The sequence below is a fragment of the Diceros bicornis genome, chromosome 21, assembly GCF_020826845.1.
Source record: "Diceros bicornis minor isolate mBicDic1 chromosome 21, mDicBic1.mat.cur, whole genome shotgun sequence".
NCBI classification, from domain to species: domain Eukaryota; kingdom Metazoa; phylum Chordata; class Mammalia; order Perissodactyla; family Rhinocerotidae; genus Diceros; species Diceros bicornis.
Genome location: NC_080760.1, coordinates 34,849,173 through 34,873,683, shown reverse-complemented (window position 1 = coordinate 34,873,683; position 24,511 = coordinate 34,849,173). Strand labels below are relative to the sequence as shown.

At 41.2% G+C, this 24,511-nt stretch overlaps 1 protein-coding gene across 9 annotated transcripts in view; it reads left to right on the top strand.

Annotated features, from left to right (window-relative positions):
- Window positions 1-24,511, top strand: part of SAMD12 (sterile alpha motif domain containing 12) — a 380,602-nt gene that overhangs the window by 43,503 nt on the left and 312,588 nt on the right. The window lies entirely within an intron of this gene.

Sequence of the window (24,511 nt, the reverse complement as noted above, 5' to 3'; positions counted from 1 at the left end):
ATGTATGCCTGGGAAAGCAAATGTTGCAGTCACCCAAGAAAAACCTTAAGTGGAAAGGTCACTTTGCTGTCGTACAATAACCACATCTTTCCCCCTAAAAAGTGACTTTCAAAATCAAATGTGAATTTTTCTGCTTTATCTACAGTTTTGAATAGTTACCATTGTTGCTTCCCTTCTTGAGTGTGGATAATTAAAATTGATGACAGTACGTGTGTGTGTATATGTGTGAGAGTGGGAAATGACTGAGAGAAATTGCACCTGAGAGGAAATTGGTTGATGATCACTGAAGTTTGGTTTGTGAGCAGAGTTGGAAATAAGTGAGCCGTATTATCACATCTAAACCTCATCAATCTCTGATGCCGCACAGGCATCTTGAAGGAGCGAGGAAAAAAGGTCTTAAGGTTCTTCTTTAACTGGGAAGATAAATAGAGTTTGTCTGAGTAGGCCCTTTCCAAAAGGATGCTTAAAATATTAAAAATTAGAGTGGAGAAAAAAATTAATGATATTTGTCTGATTTTAATTCAACTTTAATTAAACATTTCCAGATTATCTTTTATTTGGTAATGTAAAAAGTTGGATTCAAATCTGATATGATTTTATGACTTCTGAATTATTTGGAATATGTGGTATTGTAGTAAATCTTGAATTTTCGTGTTGGTAGCACTTGCCTTTGCCTCTAGATGACTTTTTATTTGCTTTGCTGAAAACATACTTCACTGAGAATGTAGTAATCTATAATGAACCTTTCCTCAGGAATAGACCACATATCGGAAACCAGATTCATTTGAGTTTATCCAGATCATCTACAATGAAACCCCCAAACAAATGGGGTTGAAAAGGGAATTATGAGTGTTTTCACATTGACATCATATTTAGGAGTCAACAGACTAGAGGCTTTCTAAAGCTTAGACAAAGTATATACTCATTTTTCCTGGAGGACTTGATGACGTTTTTCATAGAGGACTTACTGCAGACCCGCAGTTTCACATACCCTGAAGTTTCTGTACAACAGACCATGTGAACTAGTTTTATGCATGGAAGACACATTTAAATGTTCTCTTCTGTTGCATTTAGGGAGTTATTGGAGTTGTGAGTCATCTTTTTTCTTGGGTAAATAATTGAACCTCTGGTAACTTGACCTACTCTAAATGTACCAAAAAAAAAAAAAACCTCTGGCTGGAAATGCATGCCTTTAAAGCTGCTCAATAATGTAAATTGGTACAGCTTTTCTGTCGGACAGTCTGATAGCAATTATCAATTTTAAATGTGTGTAATTTTTAGCCAATAATTTCCTCTCTAGGAACTTGTCCTAAGGAAACAATCATCCAGATGTGCACAGATGGCTGCAGAAGAATGGTCACTCGAGCACTGTTTGTGATATGAAAACATTGGAAACAGCCTAAATGTCTATTCACATGGCACTAGCTAAAGAAACAATGTGTATTTATGCAGTGAAATAGAATTTTCCCTTTATAAGGGTGAGGCAGACCTGTGTGTATTTGTCTTAGTCTGTTTGAGCTGCTGTAACAAAATACCATAGACTGGGTGGCTTATAAACAACAGAAATTTATTTCTCACAGTTCTGGAGGCTAGGAAGTTAAAGATCAAGGTGCCGCCCAGTTTGGTGTCTGATGAGTGTCTGCTTCCTGGTTCATAGATGGCATCATCTCGCTGTGTTCTCACATGGTGGGAAGGGACAAAAGAGTTCTCTGGAGTCTCTTTTATAAAAGCACTAATCCCATTCGTTGAGGACTCGACCCTCACGACCTAATCACCTCCCAAAGGCCCACCTTCTAATACCATCACATTGCGAGTGAGGTTTCAACATATGAATTTTAGAGGAACACAGACCTTCAGTCTATAGCAGTATTAATGCAGGAAAATGAGCGTGATGATATTTTAACTTGGGGAGGGGAGGAGAAAGGCAGGTTACAGCATGTGTAGCATGTCCCATTCATGTAAAAATGTCTGTCTCTGTATTATTTCTCTGCATGACCGAGTCTAGAAGAGTTTACTCCACAATTTGAGCAGCAGTTTATATCTGAAGTTGAGATTATGGGGAAAACTTTCTCTTCCTCCACTTCTGTTTTGCTTGACTTTTAAAAAAAGATATGCATTCTTTTAAGCATATTTGTTTTAAAGCCCTTTTCAGATTGCCCTATTAACTTGAGTAGGTCAACTGTGACTTTTCCTGTTGAGCCAGCATTCTCCCTTGTAGGGTGCTGTATGTCCTCCCATGGTTTCTAATTCTTGCTGGTAGGTTATTTGCCAAGAGAGAGAGTTATCTTGGGGACTGTGTGTGCCTTGGGTTGTGGAGACCATTTGATGAGGTGCTTTTATAGTATATGTGCTGCTGAAGCAAGCAGTGATGAGGTGTTTTTGTGTTTGTCTCTTCCTGAACCTTTTGGGATGGAACAGCTTTGACCAGGTGTTACATTATGTTTCAATTTGACATTCTAGCTCTTTGCTACTCACTGACTATGCAAATCAAGCCCTCCCCCGCCCCCCACATGTGCTTTCCCGTTTGCAGGCCTCACACAGGGAACCTGGTTCCAGCTCCCTATCATGCCTGTGGGCTCTGCCACTTTGAGCCCAGCCATGTTGGGCTTTGAAACCAATCCCTCAGCACATCACCTGTTCCAGATCTCCAACAGGCATAGTGAGCTTCATGCTCTTCGTTGCTGTGGGTTTCTGACACCTAAAGATTTCTCTTCCCTGATTTCAAGCTTGGTCTTATATGAGTTTAAAAATATATTTTCTAGTATCTTTAAGGTTCTAGAGCCTGAGAGGGGATTGTAGCATGAGCTTAATCTACTGTCTTGACCTGAAATTTGTATTGCTTTCATAATTTAAAAATGTATCTCTCAATCTATAAATGTATAAATATCTATTCTAGGAAAAATCATCCTTTTTGCTTTTCTCTTAGAATGTGATTTTGGGACCCTTCGCCCTAATTCCTCAAACGACTAGAACCCTAATTTCAGAAGGAGGTTGTCTATGCCACGAGTTGCCTCCAGCTCTTATAGACCAAAGAGAAATCAGTAGAGAACCAAGCTCATTTTTAAGCCTTATTATTGGGCAGCATTCAGTCTAGTTGGAAAAGAAATGGATCCAATTGAAGTGTAGATCTGCAAAAGATATTTACCAGTGTGAGTCCTAAATGCTTATGAGTACCTGGGAATCCAGAGAGTATGTGTGCCATTCTACAGCTGCAGTTACAAGTTCGAGATGCAAAAAACTACATTAACTTAGCTTTACAGGTGGATACAAGGCAAGAGAGATAGGAGGTATAGCATTTTCATCTCATCAGGAGATGCAGACGTTATGAAAGTACACAGTTTCTTTTGCCTCCTCATCCACACAGGGGTGTGTACAACTGCCTCAGATGAGAGCCAAGGTGAGGATGAGTCTCCTTGACACAGAGAAGGCACAGCCTCTGTTTCCCACCAGTCTATTTTTACCATTCTAGTCATGGAGGCCCAAGGCCAACTCACAACTCCTACAGACTAGGTATAAGGAAACAGCCATATGAGAGACTGAGGTTCTTCCCAGATAGGCCCAGGCCAGAGGTTAATTAACACTTGCCTCAGCAGTGGAGATGGGGCTGCCAGAGAGGGTATTCCAGTAGAGGTCGAACTTGACCCGTGTTGTCAAATATTGGTAAATTCAAATATGCAGCAGTAAAAATGGAAGGTGCTGTTAGCAATGAAATCTAAGTATGTTGAGCCAGGGTGTGGCAGCAGACGTCCTCAGGTGTGCTCAGCAGCGGTCTCATTAGAGTCAGAGTTTGTGTTGTGGAAACTGGTTGGACAGTAGCTTGAAGCCAAGTTGTATAGGATGTGAATACTAGAATGAAGAGCATGGATTTATTTTCTGTGCTGTCCAATATGCGACTAGCCATATGTGCCTATTTAAATTTATTAAAATTAAATAAAATGAAAAAACTCATTTCCTTGGTCATACCAGCCAAATTTCAAGTGTTCAGTTGCCATATGTGTCTAGAGGCTACTCTTTTGGATAGCACAGACATAGAACATCACAGAAAGTTCTGTTGGACAGCCCTGCTCTGATCTGTGGGAATCCGTTTAAGTTCTCTGGGTATAGGAGTAAGATAAAAATGGAGTTGTGTTAACATTTTCTCTGACCCTTGTCCTTAGGCCTGGAAGGATATGTACTTCAGTCATAAGAAAAATGTTGAACAGAAGTCTGTTCTGAAAGTAATATTCCTAAATGCTTTGGTTGGAATTGGAGTTTCCATGGCAACTCTGGCTATAGAATAAGATCAGCCCTTCAGCAGGCAGTATCCTGGCTGTTCCCCATCTTGGAATTCCGGAATGTGTCCTCACAAGTGGCCTAAACACAGCATTGTGAAATTATAAACTTAAGGAAACTTTCCTTTACTGTGTGTTTATGCCTGTAAGATAAGGGTTTCAAAGGTTAATTCTTTGTTTTCCTTGCCAGCAATGCCAATTCACCAGAGCCTGTAAAGTGGTAAGTCAGAGTAATAATCAAGAGTCTTGGTGGCATTTTGAGTGTCCCTCATTTTTGTGTGACTGCCCTACCCATTTTATTTATAAAATTTGTATCCCCATTTTGCAGCTGAAAAAACAAAGAATTTAAATGACTTGCCGAAACTTAGTTTCCAGTTAACAACTAGAGGATGATGGAATTCAAGTCTAAGTCTAATGACTCTAAATCCAGGATTTTATATTCCCTTAACATTAAATGTACAAATGATTTATTTATTTGAAAAGAAAATATAATCTGTTACACTGAGAAGCTGGCCGACTAGGCAGAAGAAGAGGTTAAAACACTGCATGTATTTTTTATTCCTCAGAGAAACACAGCCAATCTTGATTGCTGTATTATATAAGAGAGAAGCAATGCCAGCATCTAAAACAGTGAATAATTGCCTGCTTTTGGCTTTGGGATGCATTATGTGAATCTTTGGCAGCAGATAGCCTTTTCTCATTAGGTTAATATTAAATTTAGTTTGTATTGCTTTGGCACAGAGTTAGAGGAGCTGGCCTGGAACTGGGTGCTGGAGGCAGGAGGAGGAGAAAGCCTGGTGTTTTGGATAAGCCACAGGCAGATAAATGAGAGTTGACTGGAGGACAGCTGGTGGATGTTTGTAACAGTGAGCAGGAAGCGTTAATCTGGGATTAAAACGGAAAGCTAAAAGAATTTTGACTTGGGTTAAAAGACGAAGGGTGGATTGTACTTAACCTTGATCAAATTACATTGCTCGGCTGCCTCTGAGAAGGTCTGTGGCAATTTGGGGATAGAATGATCTAATTCTTGGCTATGTGTATTTCTTGGCTCAGGGAGCAAGAGTGTCTCTAAAAGAAGCTGCCAACCCGATATAATGTCACCAATGATATGAAAGGACATAATGCATGGGAAACATAATGAGCACATACTTAGTTAAGAATTGTCAGAAGGGTCAGAACAAGAGAGACAAGCCAGAATGACTTCATGCTATGTGAGTTCCAGGCCCCCAGTACACATACACTGGGCACTTGGAAAAATCTCAGAAGAAACTATAGTAAAGCTGTATTTGAAAAGGTAAGCATTTATTGCTAAAGTGTTGAGCTCTGAAAAGTATGACAATAAATAGGGTATATTTGAGCCATAGATTCATGGTATCATCAAGAATGAAGGAACCTTGGGGAGCATCTGACCACCTAATTTTTTTCGTAGGTGATGGAACTGAGACTCAAATGAGACTAAATGGCTTCTTCAAGATCTTCATGCTGGTAGTGGCTCAGTCTAGCCTGAAACGTAGCTCTCCTAACAAATGGCCGATGTTTTCCACTCTTCTGTGCTGACAAATCTATATAAGACAAGTGCTTAGAGCCATTTGGTTTACAGTGTCTGGTTACTAAAACTGTGGTGTGTGCCGTTTGAGGATGCAGCATGGAAGGTGGTGTTCAGGGGAGATGGAGCGCCTAACAGTGAGTGGGTTAGAGCCCAGTTACAGTTCCATTGACAGTTTTGACACAGCAAAGATAGGCCTCTGGAAGAAAGGGCACTTGAGCTTTAGGGATGGCTTGTCTGGTAGCACTCTGCCCAAATGCTATGCTTTTCCAGCCTGAAATTCTGAAGATTGCTATGCTTCCGACCATGGCAGCAGTTAAAGAATCACAACAGTCAGAACTGATTGTGGTATTTCAGGATTGCATGCATCTATATTAAGGCAAATATACAACATGTACCCAAGAAAGAGACAAACATAGGTGGCACTCAGGACAGCAGTGAGCTTGTTCTGTAGCTCTGATGAAAAGATTCCCAGTCCTTGTTGAGTGACATTGGAAAAGCCTAGAGGTAACTAAGAGCCCTGGTCAACCCAGCCAAGGGAAGAACTCAAAAAGCAGATAAAGCAGAACCAGAGAAGCATACAGTAGAGCAAGATGAACAGCAGAGGGCGGTGGAAGAAAGCAGTGTTTGACCTTCGGCGACACCCATGGCTGGAGGGCTGATGACAGTTGCTAGTGAGGGGCATTGTAGTTTAACAACTACACATCATCTCAAAGCAAAAACAGCTGTACCCTCTCTCTCAACGCACACACCTGCTAAAAGATCTTCTTTATAAAATGCATATTTTTTTTGTGAGGAAGATCAGCCCTGAGCTAACATCCATGCTAATGCTCCTCTTTTTTTTTTTTTTTTGCTGAGGAAGAGCGGCTCTGAGCTAACATCTATCGCCAATCCTCCGCCTTTTTTTTTTTGCCCCAAAGCCTCAGTAGATAGTTGTATGTCATAGTTGCACATCCTTCTAGTTGCTATATGTGGGACGCAGCCTCAGCATGGCTGGAGAAGTGGTGCGTTGGTGCGTGCCCAGGATCCGAACCCGGGCTGCCAGTAGCGGAGTGTGTGCACTTAACTGCTAAGCCATGGGGCTGGCCCTAAAATGCATATTGTTTAGTAAGGTTTTGAAGTAAATCTTTGTTTTGCTTTCCCTAATATCCTACACTGTGGTTGCTGTTGAACTGTAACTACTTGGATTCAGGTGACTGTTTAGAACAGGGGTTTGTAAACTTTTACTGTAAAGGGCCAGATAGTAAATAGCTTTGCATGGTGAGTGTTGCTATCTCTACGTGACTTGGAGGAAGTGGATGCATTTCATCGAGATAGTTAAGTGGTGGACCTGTTGTTTAGATGTCTGCATGTCTTGACTGCTCCACGAGGCCTTGGCTGTGCCTCAGCTGGTGGGAGGCGCTGGACAGCTCAGCTTTAGACACTGCACACCCAATATTATGGGGAACTGTGGGGAGACGGGTGGAAGGGGTACTTCAAATAATTTTAAGGAAACACCTTACTTTCTCTTTCTTCTCTATGAATATACAAATGGCCACAGCTTATGTTCTATTGGGATACAAGTTGCCAAAAGTTTATAGTTGTAAAGGAAAAAAAAACATTGTAATAAGTAACAAATCATTTAAAACTGTGCTGGTATCCCTCATACATTGAGAAAGAGAAAGATTTTGTAATAATGATTGCATTGGAAAAAAGTATTATGTGAAAAAAACAAACGCAAATGGCATAGGCAATTCTGTTATTCAGAGATGGATTATTCATCAACACGTCATGTTCATTCATTCTACCCCCCTACATATGCTGAAATCCATGCGTGTTCCACCTCCGCTGCCATCACACGGGTCGACCTCACCATGTCTTATCCCTTGGACCACATCAGCAGCCTCTTAACTGGCTTCCAGTTCACTCTTGCCCTCCTGTGATCCGTTCTCTGCACAGCAGTCTTGAATCAGAGGATGCCACTCACCTGCTTAGCATCCTTAATGGTTTTTCATAGCACTGAAAGTCAAAATCCAAACTTGTTATCATGAATGATAAGAACCTAAGACATTTGAGTCCTGCTTGCCCTCCCAACCTTGCCTCATACCGGGCTTTTCTCTGGTTGTCTGAGCTCCAAACATATTTGTCTTTCTGTTTCTTGAATATACCAAGGTCATTCTCTTTTGAGAGCATTGATACTTGCCATCCTTTCTGCAGCTCATGTTTTCCCCCTCAATCTTTGCATGGCTGGTTCCTTGTCATTTAGGTCCCAGCTGAAATGTGCCTTTCCAGAGAGGCCTGACCACCCTAACTAAATTTGTCCCCTAGTCACACTCTCTGACATCACTCTGATGTCCTTCATAGAACTTTTTCCTGTCTGAAATCATCCTGTTTATTTTCTGTCTCTTCAGTAAAATTTAAACCCCTGAGAGCAGTAATCTTGTCTGTCTTGTTCACTGCTGTGACATCAGTGCCTGCTACAGTGTCCAACACATAATAAAGAATGAATTTTTTGACAAATGAATAAGTCAGTTGATGTGACACAGAAGTCCCTTGCCTCTGGGTCTTTTTCTCTTTTGCCTCATAGTTATTTCATTATCTTTAGCCTCTTTGCCACTGAGCAGAAAGATAAATCTTCTGGGGCCTATAATGGTTGACCATATCAGGGGAATGCTTTTCTGGACTGGTGGGTGCACTTGGGACATCATCCGCAGGATGAGCAAGAGGTGCATCCATAGCCACTCTCTTACCCTTCCTCCTCAAAAAGTCAGGTTTGCTCTAAGACTAGGCAAATACCTGTTTGCAGTTTGTGGCAGGCATTCCAAACTTCACTTAGATAAGTAGTCTTTAACTTCTAGATCAGGACCCGGTGATCTCTCTGCTACCTCCAGGATTGGCCAAGATTCCAGATGGCAAGTTTCCTTCACTCCCACCCATAGCTCTCTTCAGGGTCCTCAGTATAAGCATCAGCTGACTACTCTGATTTTACCCCATCCCCTTGAAGTCAGAACTTGAGGGAAATGGAAAGTGGCAGCTTCTCCTTAAATGATTAGGAACTCCTGACTTAAATTGAAAATCAGACCACTAAGTACTAAATAATACCTAAAATGTTATTTGCAGGGCCTTACAAATTAGAAATAGTTTTTAAATGTTGCTTTCACAAATAACCTTAGATATATACTGTCATAGTCTGCTTGGGCTGCTATGACAAAATACCATAGACTCAGTGGCTTAAACAATAGACATATATTTCTCACAGTTCTGGAGGCTGGACAGTCCAAGATCAAGGTGCCAGCCAATTTGGTTTCTGAGGAGGGCCCTCTTCCTAGCTTGCAGATGGTAGCCTTCTGGCTGTGTTCTCACATGGTGAGGAGAGAGTGAGCTCTGGTTTCTCTTCCTTTTCTTAAAAGGACACTAATCCCATTAAGGGCCCCCACCCTCATGACCTCATCTAAACCTTATTATCTCCAAAAGGCCCTATCACCAAATACCATCACATTGGGGGTTAGGGCTTTAACATATGAATTTGGGAGGTGACACCAACATTTGGTTTATAACATATACCAAATATGCATTTTGGCCAGATGCCTGAGTGTTAAATCATTATTTGGCTAAAGTTGAATATCACCATCATATCTGGTACACAAGAATAAACTTGAAATATTAATAAGAATGCCTATTTATTGCAACTTAATTAAAATTATAGCAAGCAGACTTTTTTAAAATTGGTATTGTAGTGCAGTGGTAATAATTTCTCAGAGCTGTCAGCTCCTGTGATTTTTATGTTGCACGTTTATGATACTGAAAATATGCTCTCTCTTAACTGAAGTCAGTGAAGGAGCAATGTACATTTTTGTCAAGCTCTGCAACTACAGGGTCGTGCTAATGGGGATATTCCCCCCAAGTCATTAACCTTTTTTCCTCTCCAGTAATAACTGACTAAAAAAACGACTTGGACTCTTGGGCTTGCCATCTTGGTTGAAGGTCATGAGGCAATTTCATTGAAACAATCCCATAAACTAAAGCTCTGCACTGTACTTGAAGAAGATGGTTTTTAAAATTCTCAAAATGAAGCTTAATTTTGTTGCTATCCCTTGTGGTTTTCTTTTTTTGAGCAACGTTTTCACAATATTCATGGTAAAACATGAATCTCAATTCAGCAGCCGGGATGATCTTGTTAATGTGAGAATCAGATCATGTCGTTCCTTTGCTCAAACTCCTCTAATCACTCCCCATTTTCCTCAAATTAAAAGCCAAAGTCCTTTCAGTGGCCTACCAGGTCCTGCATGATCTGTCCCCTGGCAAGTCACTCATGTCATCTGCTACTAATGCTTCCACGCTCAGGCTACTCCTGTATTAAACCAGTTATTGTCCCACCACCGAGCCTTTTCACTGGCTGTTCCCTCAGCCTGCAATTCACTTTCCTCAGGATGCACAAGGTGCACTTCTTCATTTCCTCAAATTGTTACTCCAGCATAATCACCTCAGAGAGGCTTACCTGGGCTATTCTATTTAAATAATGACCTCTTTCCCACTGTCCCTGACTCACTCCCTGGCTCCCTGGCTCTTTTCTGTTATTCTCACTGCCTCCCCCACCCAACATACTCATCACTTTCTAAAACAGTGTATCATTTCCTAATTTATTATGTGTATTATTATTTGACATCATCATCCACCAGAGTGTAAACCCTGTGAGGGCAGGGACCTGTTTTGTTCAATGACATATCCCTAAGACTCACCACCATGCCTGGTACATTGTAGGGGCACAACTCTTTGTTTAAATGAATTCTTTTAACCATCAGTATACCTTTAATCTTCAGCTGGCTGATAGACTTCTACTATATAAAGCAAACCAGGAGAATTTCACTCTAAGTTGCATCCAGAATGCCAACTTTTATTGGAAAGGGAATTTTTATGTGGTGACAGTAAACCCAAAGAACATCCCTGTTTGTGTTACTAATAGTGCTGTGATGATCAGATATGTAAATAACCTATGATCGAATGATCATTAATTGCACACAAGTTTAAGGTTGCCAAAAATATAGTTGAAATGGGATTTGGCTACTTGGCCTGCCAGAAACCAAGGCTGAAGTCAAATCGTTATAGCAGATTTTTGGCCAAATGCCACAACCAAAGCTGAACTTCAGTATCTCCTTGTTCTTTATATAATTGAGCAGTTTAGCTTCTAAATGTTCGTGTCTAACTTGCACATTGTGTAATCTGTTTTTTTGGGAAAAATCTGATACTAGCCTTTTCTCATGTTCTCAATAGACAAGGGTTAACCCTATACAAGCCTGGATAGTAGTAACCTCTTATAGGTGGCCAGAAACAGGCCAGAACTGTAACAAACAGAAGAGAGGAAGGCATCAAAGCTTGAATGTGTTATCAAGGAGAATGATTTTAGAGAGGATATGTGATTTCACTATTTTGATTTATCCTGGAGTTACACAGTCGAGAGTACAGGCTCTGGGGCCTGAGGTCTGATCCCTGCTCTGCCGCTTACTGGCTGTATCACCTGGGGCTAATTTCTTGACCTCTCTCTGCCTCATTGTCTTCCTCTGCCCAGTAGGGACAATGACAGTATCCATCTCCTTGGGTTGTTGTTAGGATCACTGGAGTTTATATATAAAGTGCTTAAAACAGCTCCTGGCATGTAGTAAGCGCAATGTTAAGTGCTACTATTGTTACTCTTAATATCATCATTATCCTTAGAAAACATTTTGGCAAGCTAGATCGGAGAATATTTTTTTTAGCTGAGGTTTCAAATTGGCTGCCTGTAGCCATCTTGGGTCCACTAAGTTTGTTTGCCCACACAAAGTTTAGATCAATCTTCCACAATGGAAAAGCCCAGAAATTCTTCATTTAAAAGCACCGGATTTTCCACTTCTCTTGAAAAATTAAAAAATCTGGAAATGTTAAGCCTAAATTTGTACCAGCTGGAGTTGTCAGCAGCTGCTGCTTTTAAATGAGCAGTTTTTCCAATTTGGTTCTGTCCATGGCTGGCCCTCTTCGCTCATGTTTCCTGCTAGACTGGTATAAGCAGTTTAGTTTGTGACCCTGACGTACTATAAAGGTATAGTTAACCCTCTTTTATTTTGTGAAAATGGCTCTTATTTCCTTAAATATGCACATATTCTACATTCAAAGTATCTATTAGACCCCCTCTCTGGTTGATGCTATAGTGAGCAAGACAGAAGTCGAAACTGGATCTCGAACATGTACTATGATGCAAATTCTAATATATATTTGGAAGGAAACCAACTAAAGTCTGAAAAACTGAGATAAAATAAAGATGGAGTAGAGGATAGGGGAGGGAAGGAACAAAGAGAGAAAGGGTGTTTTTGAAATGAAGCCTGAATGTTAAAGAGGAACAGCCATGCCAGAAGATGGGAGCAAGGACACTTCATGGACCTGGGTCAGCTTGTGCAAAGACCCTGAAGTAGGGAAGAACATATCCTGCTTACGAATAGAATGACCAATGCGGCACGTTTATACAAATAGCTCAAGATCATATTGGAGAGATCATGTGGTTTTGTCTGAATTTTATACTTAGTGCAATGGAAAATCAATGAAGGATTTTAGATAGGGGAGGGACTTACAAAGAGAAGACCCTAGCTGCTCCTCAGAGGAGTGATTAGAAGCTAAAAAGAGTAGAAATGGGGAGACTAGGAAGTAACAATTTATAGAGTTGAGAGGTGATGGTGCCTTGGGGCAGGGTGATGTCAATAGAAATGGAGAGAAGTGGGTAACTGGAAGTTTATTTTGAGATAGAAGTGGTAAAGTGTAATTAGGTGTAACCCATGAAAGAAAGGGAGGAATCAAGGATGGCTCCGAAGTTTGTGGTTTTAGCAGCTAACTAGACACGGGTGTTATTTAGTGAGAGGGGGAAAAATGGCAAGAGAGGGCATTAATGGGAAGCTTTGGGGTGAAATCTGAAGTTTCCTTTTGACCATGTTAATTTTATGATTTCTGAGTTACATCCAAGAGAAGATGTCAAGTAAGCCATTAAACTTGTGAATCAAGATTTCCAAGGGAGGTCTCAGCTACAGATATAGATTAGAAGTCACATCTGTCACACTGGGGTGTGTATGTGTGACACCAAAGGGTTTTCCATTGGTCCTCACCTCTAGGAGGTGGTATCCTTTTTTCCCCAGCCTCTGCAGCTGCTGCTACTTTGGTGATTCTTGTTCTCTCTGCCCTGTCGTCATTGGACTTTGATGAGCCTAAGGGCTAGACTGTTCAGTTTGGAGTGTAAAGGCACAGCATGAGAGTACTTGGATAGAAATAGCTCATCCTAAACTTTTTCTTTTCAGTCTAATTTTTGACCACTCCTCCCTGGCATTTATGCTTGCCTACTGACATCTAATGAAAACATGCCAGTGCATTGCATGGGCAGACAGGGAAGGGGAGGAGTAGGGTTGTTGGGATGAGCAGCTGAGGCAGTTTTTAGGCTTCAAGGCATATTAATTTTCTATTGAGCCAGCCCGGGTGTTCTAGTGGTTAAGATTTGGTGCTCTCACCACCACAGCCTGGGTTCATTTCCCGGTCAGGGAACCACACCACCTGTCTGTCAGTTGTCCTACTGTGGTGGCTGCATGTTGCTGTGATGCTGAAAGCTATGCTATTGGTATTTCAAATACCAGCAGGGGACAGGTTTCAGTGGAGCTTCCAGATTAAGACAGACTAGGAAGAAGGACCTGGCCACCCACTTTCGAAAAAATTGGCCATAAAAACACTAAGTATAGCAGGCAGCATAGTCTGATATAGCGCTAGATGGATGGTGAAAGGATGGCACAAAGAGAGCAGGCAGAGTTCTGCTCTGCTGTACACAGGCACACTAGGAGTTGGAATCGACTCAACATGAACAACAAAAAAAATTTTCCATTGGGACATGAGGGCATATTTCTTTTTTCACCAGTGCTGTTATGGTAGATGTCACTTGTGTTCACCAATATCTACTTCTCTTCTCCTCTTGGGCTCGTGGAAGACTGCACTTCCCCATCTCCCAGAATGACTAGTTCCAGACAGTGGCCTGTGAGAGAAAGTGACACGCTGCACTAACAGGCTAGGGCAGCAAAAACCCTGGTGCAAACTTCCAACTCCCTCTTTCTTTTTGAGGAGTGTGGTGGCTACCTGTTCAGATGGCAGAGCACAAAGTCGAAGGAACTTTGATCACCAAGTCACCATGTGGACGTCAGATGCCCAGGAGCTGACTTGTAGCTCACTTTGTATAAACAAGAAATAAACTTTCATTATGTCCCAAGATTTTGAGGGGTGTTTGTTACTACAACATAAGCCTAGCCTAACCGGATTAATCCAGATGTCATCTGGAAATGATGCAATAATGCTTGCTCAAAACTTAAGCTCTTCACAAGCCGGCATCTTGTTGAACTTCAGGCTAAGTGCAACCCCTGACAAAGATGGGTGTGCTTGACTATTACTCAAAAGTCAGTTTAATCATGACTTTTTTTTTTTTTAACAGATGGAGACTATCAGTACTCTTTTTACTCTGAAGATTTTAAAGCTTTTCTCCTGGGTCCCAGTGATTGTTACCAATGTCAGGACATTCTAGTGCATGTGCCTCCCTAGTGCCCATTTTGTGTTTGTAATTGACAGCAATTAGCGCTGTTTCTATCTCATTATGATGCTGTGACTTCCTTTCTTGTGCCTCATGCTTCTAGAATGTACTGCGAAGTGCTAAGCACATGTAACTGGTCTAAACTGTTGGGCTTAAAAGTTAGAGATGTGTTGTTTTTCCAGTGTCATTTGTGTGCGTGCGTGTGTGTGTGCGGTTTAATCCACTTGAGCAATTATTTTGTTTTGGAGAAGCTGACCCATTTTTCCCTCCTGAATGCAAATCTGAGCTGTATTTCTTACCATTAACACATCGACTTTCTGAGACACGAGTGCTTCTCCTTGAATGACCCCTTTCCCTCTTGGGCTTCCTTAGCTAATATTTATCGGCAACATCTGGGGTTTAGCGCAATGAGGTTATTTACAGCAGTGCTTATTATGCACTTCTGTGACTCATGGCGGTTCCTAGCCAACTCCGCCATTTTGTTGAGAATGGTCCCCAGTGGAGCCCCGAGATTTGCAGCTATTTCTTAGGAACTAGAAGGTTTGTGTGCCTTGATGAAAAATCACAGAGAATATAAGGGAAAGGAATGGTTACAATTGGAGTGGACGTTAGGAATCATCTAATCCAACCTTCTCATTTTACTGGTGAGAAAACTGACGGGCAAAGAAATAAAATGACTTGCAGAAGCCTGCAGGAAATAAGTTACAGAGATGCAAGTAGGAGTCAGTTTTTGCTCTCAGTCTGTTTATCACTCCATCATGGCTTTTCTTTCTTGAGACTTGATTCAATACTTAATCCAGGATGTTTATGGGGAAGAAGTTTTTTTTGTACGTAGATCATTTCTTAGATTTTCTTTCACTCAGGGAAGAAAAATATGAGAAAATTCAAGTTGTGTTTGGGTTGATTATTTTCAGCATTGTAAGGATTGCTCCACCTTCCTTCTGGAGAAGGTCTCATAAGAGCTATCACTTCATGAGGGCAGAGCAGGCAGTTGCCTTTAGCTTTATGCTCTGGGCATGGATGGTGATGGCTGCTGCTGAGAATGGAATGGGAAGAGATTGGCATCTCCAGCTGCTCTTAAATGTGATTCCCAGCCTCATGCATATATCTCCACTCTTTTAAAAAATGTGTAATATTTAATACATATACAATAGCATATAGACTATGTAGGTATGACCAATAGTAAAATTAACACTGGTGAACCCACCACCAAACTTAGGAAAGTCTGCTCATTTTTGAACTCATCTTCTCTTGAGTTTTCTAGAAGTGGCTGGCTCCCTTAGCTATGTCCTTTTTCTTGTATTTTCTCTTTCTATAAAATATTGCTGACTTAAACATATGTACAAGCATCCTCTATCTTTAAATCAACCACAATTACAACAATCCTTTTGTCTTATTTTAAACGTCACTTTATTCCTCAAATACAGTGATTTCCAAGACTGTCATTAGCCCTTTTCTAGTCTTTCTTACCATTCCCCTCCTTGGCAGTGTGTGCAGATGACCACCAGATCCTTATCTCCAGGCCTCACTTCTTTCCTGAGTCCTCTTCTTTCATTTTCAGCTGGACTTACTGCAGTTACATCAAAAGGCAACATCAAAAGGAACAAAAGAAATCTGCTCTCCTTCAACTGCCACCCTAATTTTTTTAAATCCATCCTTTTAGTCCTAAACAAATATCTCCAAGAAATAATTTGTATATACTCCCTGTATTTATTGCATCATCCACACTTACTCTTGAATCTCCTGCAGTTTGACCTGTGGCTGCACTCCTAAAACTAGAGTCTCTAAAGTCAACAATGAGTTTTATTTTTCCACCATTGTCCCCCTTTCCTTAGTTCTCCTTCTTAATCACTTCTCTGCAGTGTTTTACGTTGTTGATCAATTCCTATTTTGTTTTTGGAAATGCACTCCTCTCTTGGTCTATGAAATACTGCTGTAACCTGGTTTTCTGCCTATCTTACTGACTTTTCTTTCTTTTTTTAATGGCCTCTTTTGTTTTGCTTTAATCCCCAAAACTGCTATTTCCGAGTGTGTCATCAGCCCCTTTCTGGTCTGTCTTACCATTCCCCTCCTTGGCAGCGTCAATGCAGGTGACTGCCAGATCCGATCCTCACCTCTGGGCCTGACTTCTCTCCTGAGGCTTTCTTCATTTTCAGCTGCCTAGTGGACAGTTCCACTTGGACCTCCTGCAATTACATCAGAAGGAATGCCCACATGGAACAGACCATTTACATCAGTCCCCCAAAGATTGTGTATGGTCTAGTGTCATCCTTGTCACTATATAATGATAGAAGAAACAATACTAGTAAGATGTAATAATTCTAAAGATGCATGCACCTAATAAAATAGCTTCAAAACATATAAATAAATCAAATGGAGAAATTGACAAATTCACAGTCAGAGAAGAAAGTTTTAACTTCCTTCTCTTAGTAATTGAGATCTTAAGTGGACCAGTGTTAGAAAGGTTATAGAAGATATGAACAACACAATAAAGAATCTTGATCTAGTAGACAAAGTTAGAACCTTGGACCAACAATTAAAGAATACATATTCTATTTGTACATACAAGCCAATAAGCTACAGGTGGCAAAATTAACGGTATACATGCTATAATCTAGAGATTGCATCTTACATCCTTGTGTAGAGAAATTCCTGATATGTAAAAAAAAAAAAAAAAAAAAAATTACAGAAATATTAATTATAGGATTGTTTATAACACAAAAATAAGAAACAACCTAAATGTCTGTGAGTAGAATACCAGATAAATGAATTGTATTGTGTTCATACTAAGAATACTAAACATTAGTTAAAATGATTGGACTAGAGTTATCTGACTCAAAATGGTTAGGTCTCATAAAGGTGAGTGACAATCAAGTTGTAGGATAATATATGCTGCATGATGAGATTTATGTTAAGTTAAAAAATGTAAAAAAATGTTTATGGGTATATATAAATAGAAGTTATAAGGGGCTGGCTCAGTGGCTTAGTGTCTAAGTTCATTTACTTGGCTTTGATTGCATGGAGGTCGTGGGTTTGGATCCAAGGCACAGACCTACACACTGCTCACCAAGCCATGCTGTGGCAGCATCCCACATACAAAATAGAGGAAGATTGGCACAGATGTTAGCTTAGGGACAATCTTCCTCACCAAGAAAAAGAAAATAGAAGTTATAAGAACATGCTAGAGCTTATAAAAAAAATAGTATTAGAATATCATTTCTAGAGGTCGGGTAATCTTGGAGGGAGCAGGGGAGGGGAACAAGCTTTACAAAGGTGCTTTGTGTGTGAAATTTTTTGTTTCTGTGTTTAAAAGGTTTGGAGTACAATTAGACGTATTTTCAAGATTTGACAAATCTGAATGAAACCACCAAGACACATACATATAGCAGCTATGTGAAAAAGTCTGTAGACCACTATGACTCAGGTTAGGTGTTGAGATATTCTGTAGTTTTGCTCACGATGTGACCTTGGACAGTAGTGCCCTATTTTGCCTACTGTAGTGTGCTCATCCATGAAGACTCATTTCAGATACTCTCGTTCTCCATGAAAGCTGCTCTAATCTACGCCAATCAAAATGAATCCTTCTGTGTCTTCTCTCAGCATTTTACTAGTTCTTCTATGTCACTTATGTCATAGTTATCGTAGTTGCCATGTTTGTTTCTGTCACTAGATTGTGAGTTTCTTGAGGACAAACTCGATGTGTCTCTGTCTTCCCTAGATATTAGCATGTTTATACTTGTTAATGTTATTTCCAGAATCTAATAAGTTGTATTGGTGGTTGCAATTTGAAGATTCTTGGAGTTCATGATAGCCAAAGGGACTTACATATGCATGTCATTTACCAGTTGGCAAAGGTAGGTCATTAGGATGCCTAAATATTGTGACTCATGGATGATATTTACTAGGGAGTCTTGGTCATTTCTGCCATATGGGTCCTGACGAATGCCAGGGAGCATTCTGAAACTTCTTTCACCTCATAATGGCCTTATCAGCTATTCCAGACGACCATGCTTGGGGGCATGGGAGTGACATTTTCAGCTCTAGAATGTAAAGGGGTGAATGTTGGATCTTTAAGAATGTTAAAAAAAAAAATCTATGGGGCTGGCCCGGTGGCGCAGGCGGTTAAGTGCGCGCACTCCGCTGCGCCGGCCTGGGGTTCGCCGGTTCGGATCCTGGGCACGCACCGGCAAGCCATGTTGTGGCGGCGTCCCATATAAAGTGGAAGAAGATAGGCACGAATGTTAGCCCAGGGCCAGTCTTCCTCAGCAAAAAGAGGAGGATTGGCAGATGTTAGCTCAGGGCCAATCTTCCTCACACACACACACACACACACACACACACACACACAAAATCATACTCTACATGGAATTGTTTTTCATTTAAATCTTGAACATTTTTGTAGACTGCTGTTCCCTCCATTTTATTTTTTATTTTTATTTTTTGTGTGTGAGGAAGATCAGCCCTGAGCTAACATCCATACCAATCCTCCTCTTTTTGCTGAGGAAGACTGGCCCTGAGCTAACATCTGTGCCCATCTTGCTCCACTTTATATGGGATGCCACTGTAGCATGGTTTGACAAGTGGTGCGTCGATGTGGCCCGGCATCCGAACCCGGGCGCCAGCAGCGGAGCTCATGCACTTAACCACTATGCCACAGGGCCAACCCCTCCCTCCATTTTTTTTTTTTTTTTGTGAGGAGATCAGCCCTGAGCTAACATCTGCCAATCCTCCTCTTTTTTTTTTTTTTTGCTGAGGAAGACGGCCCTGGGCTAACATCGGTGCCCATCTTCCTCCACTTTATATGGGACGCCGCCACAGCATGGCTTACCAAGCAGTGCGTCGGTGCGCGCCCGGGATCCGAACCAGCGAACCCCGGGCCGCCGCAGCGGAGCGCGTGCACCCAACCGCTTGCGCCACGGGGCCGGCCCCCCTCCCTCCATTTTAAAGATGAGAATACAGTTGAGGCACAAGACTGAGGACTTCAAATCTAAATTCCGTACCTCTTGCTCAGTGCAGTATGCATAATTATTTTACCCTGACATTTTCTAGTTCCCCATTCTCAGAATGTGATTTCTTCTTCCTTTTCTTTTTTCTAAGCCAACTTAGTAAAATATAACTAACATGATTAGAGTACTCACTAGAAATCACTAAATACCAAGGATTGGTAATTGTGCCCAAAAAAGCATTTAAAAATCACTTGAGTAAGTAGTGAGTTGACACAATACTTAAGGGTCCAGCCATGCCTTCATGTTGCAATGAGAAAGGGCCTTCGTTGGTTGTGGTTGGGCTACTTACAGTATAATAAACTTTTTTTTATGGTTTGTTTCTCTGTTCAGGAAATGTAATGATAAACACATGGCCGAGGCAGGAGCTGGTCTGCACTTCATTGGCACTATATGTTATTTAGTGGAAATGAGGAGATGTGCAATGTGCTGGTTTGCAGAGTAGAAGAGACTTCTTATTTAAATTTTATGACGTTAATATTTTTGAATATTGATTTGGTTGTCAACATGGGCTCTAGAATTCATTCACTTTTTTGATTTATTAACAAAAGGCTTTATATCTAGTGTCTGTATGATAGTGTGGAGGAAGACAAGCTTGTTGTATATCAGTAATACAAAGTGATGCACTAGAAGAAATCTAGGTGGCTTCACGGGGCAGGGGAGGGGAGGAACGAAGAGGGGGAGTTCTGTTGTTTTAAGGAAATGAATTTAGTAGATTTTTTCTGGCACCCATTCAAAAAGAGAAAAAAATACCATAAACTGTGAAACTTGAATAAGAGTGTTTTAGTTGTTTTATTAGTGATTTAAACAAAACAAAGAATGGAAATCAAGTTTAAAGATAAACAACATCAGGAAAGGAATTCTTCAGTATGTGCCCTGAGAAAGTTATAATGGAAACTAATTTATAATTATTTGATTTGTGGAGCTACTCTGTGTGTTGCTTATTTTGCTTTATTCTCACATTTGCTCTGTTAACAAACAACATCTGAATGTTAGCTCTTTTGTAGTTGTTGAATGACTTGTTATTTTTTTCCCCAAATCCCCGATGGACCATCTTTAGGTATAAACCCCACTTCTGTAAATACACAAACATGGAAAAATATGGTGTATTAGAGTTCTCCAGAGAAGTAGAACCAACAGGATATATAGATACTGGTCTCTGTCTAAGTGTCTGTCTGTGTCTCTTTGTCTCTGTCTCTGTGTGTCTTTGTGTCTAGAGACTGATTGGTTAAAGAATTGGCTCATGTGGTTGTGGGAGCCAGCAAGTCCAAAAATCACAGGGCAGGCTGGCCCACTGGAAACTCAGGCAGGGTTTATATGTTGCACTTTTGAGGCAGAATTCCTTCTTCTTTGGGAAATCTCAGTCTTTGCTCTTAGGGCCTTCAACTGATTGGATGAGGCCCACCTACATTATGGAGGTTGTATGAGGGTTCTCCAAAAAAAAAGGAACCAATTGGATCACACAGTTATGGAGGCTGAGAAGTCCCAAAATATCTACAGTCAGCAAACTGGAGACCCAAGAAAGCCAATAGTGTATTTCCAGTCCGAAAGCTGACAAGCTCAACACCCAAGAAGAGCCAGTGTTTCGATTTGAATCCAAAGGCAGGAAAAGACTGATGTCCCAGCTATAAGCAGTCAGGTGGAAAAGGTTCCCCCTTACTCATGAGAGAGCGAGCTTTATGTTCTCTTCAGGCCTTCACCTGATTGGTTGAGATAGCTGGTTGCCCACATTAGGGAAGGCCATCTGCTGTACGCAGTCTACTGATTCAAATGTTAATCTCATTGAAAAACACCCTCACAGAAACGCCCATAATAATGTTTGACCAAATATCTGAGCACCCATGGCCCAGTCAAGTTGATGCATAAATTAACCATCACAGAGGGTAATCTGCTTTACTTAAAGTCAACTGATTGAATGTTAAAAAAAATATTTTTCACAGTAACATCTAGACTAGAATTTGACCAAACAACTGGGCACCGTAGCCTAGCCAAGCTAGGTTAATCATCACAGATGGTGTATTTCTTATTTTTTTCCATTATAAAAGGACTGTGACTACATTGTAAGTTCTTAGGAAACTAGGAAGGAGAAAGAATAATATATCCATTATCCCACCAGAACTTGTTTTATTTTCTTTCAGTCTTTTTAATAAAAGGATATACTTTAAAGTATCTTGGAAATATTTGCAATAATGTTGTAGAGGGTTGAAATATTTATTGGGGCCGGCCTGGTGGCATAGTCGTTAAGTTCACACGCTCCGCTTTGGCAGTCCTGGGTTTGCGGGTTCTGATCCTGGGTGTGGACCTGCACACCACTCATCAAGCCATGCTGTGGCGGCATCCCATATACAAAGTAAAGGAAGATTGGCACAGATGTTAGCTCAGGGACAATCTTCCTCAAGCAAACAAAAGAGGAAGATGGGCAACAGATGTTAGCTTAGGGCCAATTGTCTGTGCCAAAAAAAAAGTGTTTATCTTTCTGGTATTTATTCTAGTTGTCAGAGCAAAAACCGTAAAGTGGGAGCTGGGGCTCTGGATGTTTGTCCAGTCTCTGCCACTCACTGATTTCATCAGTTAAGAAAGAAATAGAACCTCCTAAGCTTCAGTTTCCTTATTTGTGAATAGTTTGGGTTTGTCAATCTCTAATGACCTTTTCAGCTTGAATATTTTATTAATCCAGGATTTCTTAAAGTGGGGTACATGTACCACTCTATTACTACATTCTGGAAGAATGGAGGTGATATACAGATGAACAATGTTTAGTTTAATAATTCAGTATTGTGTATTTCAACTAAATATAATTGCACACAAAATCATGGCTTCCTGGTTATTGTTGCTTAGGACGAGGTGAAAACTAACACGGGATCATTTTAAAGAAAAATATTAAAGCACATGTTTTAGACTGATATGGAAGAACATTAGAAATGAATGAAGCTCGGGCTATAGAGTATATTAATCTAGGAATCTAACTTGATGTGCCCTTGAAACTTGAATCTAACTTGATGTGCTTTCAAGAGACCCATGAAGACCCCAGTAGCAGAGAGCAATGTAGATACTTGTTCATCTAACATTTTGTTCACCCTGTATTGAGTACAACCTGCTGGGTGCTGTGCCAGGTGCAAGGATCCTTGGGTGAATGGGATGTGGCATTGGCCCTTGGTGGCTTACAATCTAGTGGGGTGTCAGAAGTGTAAATTATTAATTATATCTGTATCACATCTGCAGTAATGGAAGTATATACCAGGGACCAGGTTTGGGATAACACAGAGAGACTAACTCAGCCTTGGGGACACCAGGAAAAGCCTCACAGCAGTCCTTCTTGACCTGGCTGACAAATGGGGGATGGGCATTCCAGGTACAGGGAATGGATGTCCAGAAGCTTTCAACAGACTCCTGGGTGTTTTCAGATACATAAGAAGTGCCTGTAGAAGATGTTGATTTCCAGCTCTCTCCCCAGTTTCAGGTGGCAAGCCTGAGCTAATCTTTCAGTATTTACAAATTAGATTTTGGAATATTTGCCATCTCTGCGCTTACCTGTTACCAGGCTTGCGGCTTCTGCTGCTTTACTCCTGAATGAGTCTCAAGCAAAAATCTGCCTAGCCTATAAATATGCTTTTTCAATATGGATTTTGTCATTTAAAAAAACGGAAAGAGAAGAAAAATGATTTTCAATGATCTTGGATGAGGGAAAACTTTGTATGCCTAATTTAATGCCTGCATTTGGTTTTGTGTTTGCTGGGAGCCGACTGTAAAGCAAAGCAATGTAGCCTTCTGTTCTGTTCCAGGCGCCAAGAGCTTGCTGGGCTGGGTTCCCACTGCATCTGTGTAATGCATTCCTTCTGTCCCACCCCATATTGCAGATCTGCCGAGGCTGACGTCATCACCATGGATAATAAAGCCATTCCCAAGTGCGTTACAAGTCGAGCTGCCTAAAGGGAGGCATGGGGTGGGATTGCAGAGGGCCTTGCCAGTTAGTTCAACATTGTAATTTCATTTGCCTGCTTTAAAAAAGTCATCTGTAGAAATAAGAGAGATCACACATTTAAATTTGAAGTATTTTACAGGGCTAATTTATTGCTCCATTGCTGTCTGCCCTGCAAGCAGATCTGTTCATCTGTTCCCTTGACAGCCTGCCAGATTTGAGTTTGCATTCCCCCCCAGTGGGCCTCATCTGGACGCCTTGGGAGCTGGTGGGAATCGTATGGACATAGTGGGTGTGTGCTGCCGGGAAGAACTGTTGGACCCAGTGTTACTCTGGTTGAGAGCAGATGAGTGCAGGGTTCTTCTTTCTCTATCAGGGCTTACAGAAACCTCTCCCCATTCCACCTCTTGCTTTGATAGCTAAATACTACTCATCCTTGTTAATCTCATCTTAAAGGGTACTTAGTCCAGGAGTCTTCCCTGACCACCTAAGGTGTGGGTTAGTCCCCTTGTTATATTCTCTGACAGCACCCTGTCCTCCCCTCTCATCACACTTGGTAGCAGTTCCCTCACTGCATCGCAAGCTGTGTGACGGCAGGGGTGATGGCATTTGTTGAAAGAGACTTTGTGCCAAGCCTCTTTCTAGATGTTTCCCATATGTTGCATGGAGAGGTGTACAGTGGAGGTTGAGTCCTGGAGCTAGACTGCTCCTGTGAGCTCTATAGGGTGAAGGAAGGCAATACTTGGGCTGAGGTGGGACACAGTATAATAAAGGCCGTTGACTTTGGAGTTAGGAACAATCTTAGCTTGGTCTCTTACTAGCTGTGTAACTCGAAGAACTTAATCTCACTTGCCAGGCACATAACCATAGATTAACCCTGACCATAGTGGGTACTTAACACATGTTAACTGTATTTCATCAAGTCTAAGATGTGCATTTTTTTGTGTGTGTGAGGAAGATCAGCCCTGAGCTAACATCCGTTGTCAATCCTCCTCTTTTTGCTGAGGAAGACTAGCCCTGGGCTAACTTCCGTCCCGATCTCCTTCTACTTTATATGGGACACTGCCACAGCATGGCTTGGCAAGCAGTGCATCGGTGCGCGCCCGGGATCCGAACCTGCGAACCCGGGCAGCTGAAGCGGAGCGCGAGCATTTAACTGCTACGCCACCGGGCTGGCCGCTAAGATGTGCATTTTTTAAGCCTTTTACCATTTCT